We start from the raw sequence: 8,075 nt of genomic DNA, 5'->3' as shown, positions 1-8,075 counted from the left end.
TCGCCTGCAACCGTCTCGCAAACCATCTCCCTGTCCATCTTGCGGCAACCTGCCGGCGGTAATCCATCGTAATCCGTTCTGCAATCCGGAATGAATATTTCACGGGGCAGCCTAGAGGATGATCCACAGGTGAGCGATCAAAGGACGAGGTCCAATGGTCCGGATATCGCTGCGGCAGGAAGAAGAATGCTCCCTTGGTACGGGACGACTCGGAGACCGTCCAAATTCCTCGTTTCGTTGCCAGCGGACTATTGCTTCGGTTCCCTACGTGTCCCGAATGCCTGTACAACGTCTCGTCCGCGTCGTTGGGACCGATGTTCCGACTCCTCGCTGCTTTGCACATTGGTATTCCCACTATTTCCAGGTTGCTAACACACCGGTGTGGCCTCTCCTCTGGCCGGCCGCAATTTCCCCGCATTTCCTGGTCCTCTCCCGTTCAGCCAAGCCGCGTTTTCGTTCTGCCTCCGCCGTCGTCGATTCTGCTCGCCTTCTTCGCTGCAAGAGAAGCCAGACGTGGTTCTCGAGGCTTCTTCCAGCGCTGTAGAACAATCGGGATACCTTCCGTGCCGTGAGCAGCGCCTCTATTGCGCCCCCGTTCCATTATATGCCAAGCCACGCGCGTGGCTGGCAATTAAGGAAAGAAATAAAGCATCCGGCGCAAAGGGCTTCCGGCCGAGGGTAATTGAATTTTGCGAAGCTGACGACCCGGTACGTATGAAATTTTTACAAGTAGGAGAGTAGCTACGGAATACGCGCGACCGCCTGCAAGGCAGGAATTCTCGTCTTGCGATATTATTTAGAAGACCAAGCTTACCTCGCGTTTCCACCATCGCGTACGCGCGAAACGCGGCGTTATGAATATCGGAATTATCGCTGGACGGGCGAAAAGCAGATTACGTCTGGCAAATACGAAAATTATCGGGCCGGCTGATTTTTATTCGTAAAAATTATTAATTCCGCCGATTTCCAAGCGACGCGCTGAAAAACGCGAAGGGGGCTACGTGCCGTGTGCACCTCGTCGTACGGATTTCGATCAAATTTGTACAACCTTATTAACGACTCCGGCTATCGGCCCGTGACGAGTATAGAGCGACTGATAATTCATCGAAATAAAATCGCCAGCGTAAATATTCGTATTCGGCGCTCGTGCGAAACGAATTACCGAACCGGTCGTATATCTCGCGGAATTTTTAATTTATTAAACAGTATTCGCGCTTCTTTGTCCCCCGGCTTGATCGGTATCGGCTTCCGGCATCAACGTAGCCGCGCGTGTGCTCGCAAAAATTTCGCAGGGGTGTTCCATTTGCAAAAATTAAACCGGTTTATCGGGCACATCCGCGCGAAAGATAAGGGGCGCGAAGAAGGAAAGGGGAATGGCGGGCGGACGAAACGAAAGGGGGCAAAGAGTGGAAAGGAAACGCTACCGAAATGACGAACTTTTCCTCTTACAACTTTCCGAGATACCGATGCAATAACGCGGAATAAGACGTCAATCGGGCTCCTTTCCACGAAAACTTTCCTCGCCCGTTCAACGGCGAATCACGTTCAATCTCCGCGAATCGAAGGACGACCTGCACCTTAATCGACATCCGGGTCAATCGTCTAATAAAACGAGATTTTCCGTGACAAGTTGATCCCGTTGAAAAACTGCGATCCCGGGATTCTTGGGACAATCGGGAAACTATATTCGAGAAGCCAGTGCATCGCGATTATCGTTGTTCGATCGTGATTCCACAGCTTGCGAATAAACCGCTATCGAATCATTCGAAAGTCGGTTATCCGTGCGTCGTTACACGTGGCGTCTTCGCGAGCAAGCGGATTGCAAGATTCGCGGAATATCGGTCCGCGGTACACGTTCGGTTTCGGAAATTTCGCGAACCGTACGGTGGCTTCGAACCGAATAAAGGTAACAGTCTCCAGCGGCATAAAGGCAGCGATATTTCCCCAACGACCGAAACTTTGTCCCTATCAACCGAGAAGACCGCAAACGACACCGTTCCAGAGGCGGCAGCAGCCTCGCTTTCACCGATCCCTCGACCGCAGCCGGTCCCACCTCAGTTCACAATCACGACGGCTTCCTCTATCCATCTGTTCTAACCACGCATCGCTTCCTCATTAACATCGCTATCGATTAAACGCGACGCGTCAATCCATTAAAGCGAAATACCGATTGATCAACGTTCGGCTAAATTCCAAGCAGAATCGAAGGAGTATCGGTGTGACCGGGGGGCGAGGCCACGTTCGGAACTTAAATCCGTCAATAACGAACGGGGACGGAAGATCGAAGGCGTCCTCGCGGCTCGATCGTCGAGCGACAAAGCCCAAGTTCAGCGACGTAAGCCGCGGAGATATTTGGTCGTTACAGCGACGGAGTCGCCTCATGAATTTTACATGACCGCGACGAGCCATTATCAAATTCCGATAGACAATTGGAGCTCTCCTCGGTGCGGAGCGGTGGCTGGAAAACGAGAGGGGTGGTAGTGAACGTTCGGGAACGTGCCGCGTGCAAAGATGCCTCCGTGTGGAACCAGGCCACCTCCTGGCTTCGCAAGTTTAAGGCTAGACGCTGCTCCCAGCCGGCTCCACCTAGAGGAATCGAACTGCCGGCCGAGACGTGTACCGACCCGTATCCCCGTCGCCCGTGAAATTTCTCCGCCCGATCCGAGGTGTGGGTGCGTGTTCCTGTGACTCGATCAGAATTTAAATAACGCCACGCGTAATTATTTCCTGGCATCGAGCTCGCGAGCAGACCAACAGCCGAACCACCGCTGCCACGATGGATTTACAACACGCACGAGGCAACACCTGACTTCTTATAACCCGCAACTCTGCCTCAGCTCCAACTTCTACGCGGGCCTTAAAAGGTACTTGACAAACGCTCGTCTGGGGAACCCGGAGCTTCAACTTTCTCCACGAGACAGCGTTTCGCGTTTACTCCACGCGTTTTCTCCACCAAGTTTGTCAGTCAAAGTTAGCGAGGAACAGGCAGCAAGTAATAATCGCGTCGAATTCATTGGAACTCGGTTGCACGCAACCGATCGCATCCTCGTGACACGTATCTGGGAAGGTGGAGAAGTATTGGGAAAAGATACGGGGAGAATTAAATTCGGTTCGGTATAGACTCTCGGAGAGGGAAATAGGAGAGATTTAAACGGCGAGTATTTAGCGACACGGAGGAAGATTCGTGGGAGCGTATTGGAGCGAAATAAAACTGTCCATTAGCCGGAACGGGTGTCGATCGGCGGGGCGAAGGAATCGGATGGCGAACAAAAGGGACGAGATAGAGACGCCGGTAGATAACGGGAAAACCTTTTGTCGTCGGCAACGACGCAACAATGCGACGCAAACAGCTGGAAATGTTTGTCCCCGCAATGCGTCTCAATAAATTCCTGAAGAGTTATCGGCGCCCGGAGAGAGAGAGTAGCAGACCGTTGGTAGAACATCGCGACGACCGGTGCTCCGATACGGCCTGTGCATCGGTGACGCGGCCGTCCTCATCGACGATGCATGATCCTGACAGGGCCGAGAGCGTGCCGGGCAACTCGATCGATGGCTGTGACTCGAGAAAAACGAGCCTTGCGGCACGATTACTCCGGCCGTGCCTGTTGCGGAAGCGGGCTGCCGCTAACTGCCACGAAACACGAGAAAATCGAAGGCAACTCCGTAACTTGACGAGAGAGGAGAGAGAGGGAGTCGATGATAATGGGCCGGCCGTTATTAGCCGGTGATAAGCTCGCGGGGACCCGATAGAAGTACGCGAGACGTGCCTTTGATGCTAACGCGATATGCAGATCGACGATGTAAATGCGAAGCGACACCCAGGATGTCTTGTTGCTTAACTTATTACCCCCGGCCACGTTGCCTTAACGATTCGGAGAATTGAGCGGTGAATACATTTGCACGGGGTTGCCTCGTGGCCCGATAACGTCTTATAAATAATCTCCTGGTTAACCTTGCCGTTCCCGCTTTTTCCCGTTCCTTAATGAAACAGAATGGCTAACAGTCTCGAAAGAAAAGAGTCTAATACGCGGGGTAAATTTCACCCCTCCGACGAGCCACGGCTGGAAAAAAGGGTAACACGAACATGAGCAATTGGAGGGACTCTCTTCGCGAAGGGTCCATAGAGCCGGAGCGGATGCGAGGCAAAAAGGGAGGAAGAAATTTTGGAGACATTAAGAAGGGAGGTTGCTCGAGACTCTGGCTAGGTCTCGAAATGAACTTACCCTCTCAGGGAGAGGAAGTCGATGGAGCGCTATGGGGAAAAGTGTTTAGCAAGGTAGCAGGCCAGCGCGACGGAAAGTACGAGGAAACAAGTTTTGGCAGGGACTTAACGTCACGTACCTTCGCACGGGGTCACTACGTGGACAAATATGTGTGCCGGCGCGCGCGCGCACGCGCAACCCCGTGACCACGATCGCGCGAAATATAGGGGTATTGGTGTGGTCTCGCGCGGGTTTACGTGTGTGGCCCTAGCAAGGCACGTAGAAGCATACGGGCCAGCCGTACGTTTTCACACATATTGAGCCGAAGTATATTTTAACGGGGGGTGGTGTTCTCTCGCCGCGTCCTGCTACTGGAAGCCTTCCAACCAGCACGAAAAACTAAAACGGTTCGCAAAGTCGGCAGAAATATGGCAACCGTACAGCCACGATCCCGTACATCAAATATTACTGGAAGACTGAGCCTTGCTGGCCATACTGCACGCTCCATGCTCCGCCATGGCAACTCCGCCATGGCCTCTCATTTTCCGCCACGCGAATCTCAGTGTTAATCCTCTTGATGTTCGCCTAAGTACTGGATCAGACCACGAATGCCTCCGTTTTGATTTTGTTTCCACGTCGATTGAATTTGTTGGCCCAAGTATAGCGATTATTGCGAGTTTCTTGTATAACAATCGTTTATTTATTATAAAATTAGATATTTACGTATTATATCATAATTGTTCACTTGGCCCAAGTATAGCGATTATTGCGAGTTTCTTGTATAACAATCGTTTATTTATTATAAAATTATATATTTACACACGTATTATATCATAATTGTTCAATCTCACGCTTCTTGTAACAAACTGAACTTCCTTGTAACATATTGACTCTGATCCATAGCAACTGCACAATACCACGCATTCTAGATCTTCCACTCGCACTTCTAAAAACATACGTATCTACATTCGTGCGATTACTCGACCTCACACATTTGCATTCACACTGATAGAACCAAATCCAAAATTATTTCTGTCAATGATGACACTTTATATTCTCGATATGCTATATTTAAGAACGTACATTATCTAAACAGCGTGGCATCGCGCGTGGAATTAAATTCTCGAGAATTATCCACTTTGAAATTTAATGAAGATACTTCGCGAATAAGGTCTTTCGGAAATTGAGATTTCGATAGTAAAATGGCGAAATTCGGCGGTAACGGTTTGCTCAGACGGAGCATCAAAAATTAAAGTCCCATAGAAGGAACATTTTATCGTAACATTACCTCCTCGTGACGTCCCGAAAGCTTATCCCTGAAGTGTCTATGCCGTGCAAGCTATAAACGAATATGTGCGGAAGTTTGACGAATGCAATCAACGTTCCGCGTTCAAAGTCTCGAACGATCGAAGTCTTCGTGCCGCAGGGATTAAAGGTCTATTTTCTGCCTGGCTAAAGAGCTCGATAAGAGCCTGAAAATTATTTGCGAGGCGAAAGAATCGCGCTCGCTCCTTCCGCTCCGTTATCACTCCGCTTCGATACTCGTGCCCGTTTCCGCGCCGATTCCTCGTCGAATATTCGACGCACCGTATCGCGAGTATCGAGCAAACGTCGAGCAGACTTTTTCGGTGCTTCATCTCCGCTAGATTTCGTTAAATTATCTATTTTCCCGCGATTATTTTAGCGCGATCGATGCAGAACAGACGCAGAAATACACGGTATGGTTCCTGAAATACGTATCCGATTGTACCCCCCGTTTCTCCTGCGTTGCAGAGATTTTCGGACAGTCACATTTCGCGAGACGATCTCGAAAGATTCGCAAAAGTTGAACATCTTATATCTTTTACGAGACGACTGCTGGGAAATTGGCCGGCGGCATCGTTCAGCGGCAGAAACCCGATTCGGTGCTCCATGATTGAAGCTGGATGGAGAGCGAAAGAAAGCACTAGGCTCGGAGAAAAAAGGATGAAAGGAAGAAAAGAAGGGGAGAATTGAAGAAATGAAAAAATGGAAGGAGGACAAAGAGTAATTAACGCCGGGAATTAGCTCGCGGTTTATTGGTTTCACGGCGTGATGAATCGCGTGGCGAAATTGCATTATATACAGAGAACGCAGGCTGCCGAATATTTTCCACGCACACTTCTGTAATCGGATTAAGATGAGCTCGGGAAACGTTCAGCGAACCGCGAGTGGAACAATCGGACCGTTTTTCGTGCAGCAGCCGGATCGTGCCGTTTGTCGGGCCTCGATCGAGATCCCTCGACCATCGATCGCGATCGCGCGTTGGAACTGGCGCCGAAAATTCAGGCTCGTCCTTTGCTTAAGCGGTCAAGACTTATGCCGTGACGTTCAACTTTCGGAAAGCTTATCAAGCTCACCCTGGGGAAATCTAGCCGAGGCCATAGAGTTTTCGCGGAACACTAGACGATATTTTCTCCCGCCTAATTCGTGCCCTGGCATGACCTACTCCTGCTACAAATAGCAAGTTTCTCGTATAATTCTTTCATGAATTGTCTACCCCTTCGAATCTCGGTCTTCTCGTCGGAAAGTTACCGTAAACTCGACGAAACATCCGAGGGTAGGGGTAGGTTAAACTGCACGGGCTAAACTGAAGATTAATCGACTACCGGGGCTCGAGTAGTCGAAGAAATTGCGAGTGAATCGTCGCTGATTGGGCAATCGAAATCGACCTTGCGGATGGAAACGTATCCGATTTTGACAGCGCAAACTGATTTTCGGTAGTAGGGTAGCTTTGTTTTTGAAATACACGCGCGAGCTTAGGGGCGTGCCGTGTATTTACGATTTGATAACGCGAATAAAGAGCGAAACTGCGTGACGTGCCATTGCAGAAGACAGATGACTCTTGTCACTGTCAGCAGGTTCTTTTGACGGGTTCGGCGAATTTATGGTAGCAGCGTGCCGCAATCTCTGCGTCTGGAAACAATGAAATTTATGGTATCATGGACGATTTGCCTTTGGCGAGAGAGATAATAAAACCGTGAGGGGGCGTCCCTTCGCTTATATAAGAATCGCATCGATAGTAATTTTCATTTTTTCTCTTATGAAATATTGCCTCGCTGGTACACAGAGCTGCTGCTGAAAATTTCGTTAAAAAGCGCACGCAAGGAGGGGAATTATTTTCACCGTGTCGTGAAGCGAGATAAATTTTACGAACCATTGTTTCACGGATTAACGACGAGTCTGGATCGAGAGGATGAGCGGTAATGTCTGTGGCGGTAAATGCGCCTGATATCCTCCGTCGTTCTAAAAGATACGTATCCTAATTTATCCCCTTGATCCTCGAAAGGCTTCTAAGACGGGAGGTCTTGTTTCCGTGAAACCAGGGATAAGGATTGCCTCTCGCATCGAGTTACCAGCCTTTGCCAGCTTCTTCTTTTCGTCGAACGACTCATCGATCCAACCTCCACCATCGAATCATCCCCCGATCGCCTCTTTCTTTCCGCAAATTCTATCGAATTCGTCACCCCGGAACGGAATACTCTGCCGGATAATCATTGTACATCTCGTCAAAGTAAAATTTCCGAAACGTAACTTTTCAGGTATGATCGATAATCATTTAAGAACTTCCACACGGAGACCTCTTTCCCGTTTGAATCGGCGTACGTTGTAACAGGAACGGAAGCAAATTCCGCGAAATAACGATTTCTACGTCGCTCGAAGAAATATCTCCTGCAATTCGTTTCTACCGTTTTATTACTTGATTGAAAAAGGTCCGCGCACTCACGGGCCGTGTCGCGCATACAAGGAACCAACTTCGAAAGACATAGAAGCAGCGATATACATGTCGGACATTAATTTTACTTTCATCCTTTTTCCTTTTGCCACGCTAGACGGGCCATCGCGTAAGTTTAT

The sequence above is a fragment of the Eufriesea mexicana genome, unplaced genomic scaffold, assembly GCF_001483705.2.
Source record: "Eufriesea mexicana isolate 0111107269 unplaced genomic scaffold, ASM148370v2 scaffold630, whole genome shotgun sequence".
Classification (NCBI taxonomy): domain Eukaryota; kingdom Metazoa; phylum Arthropoda; class Insecta; order Hymenoptera; family Apidae; genus Eufriesea; species Eufriesea mexicana.
This window is presented reverse-complemented; position numbering follows the sequence as displayed.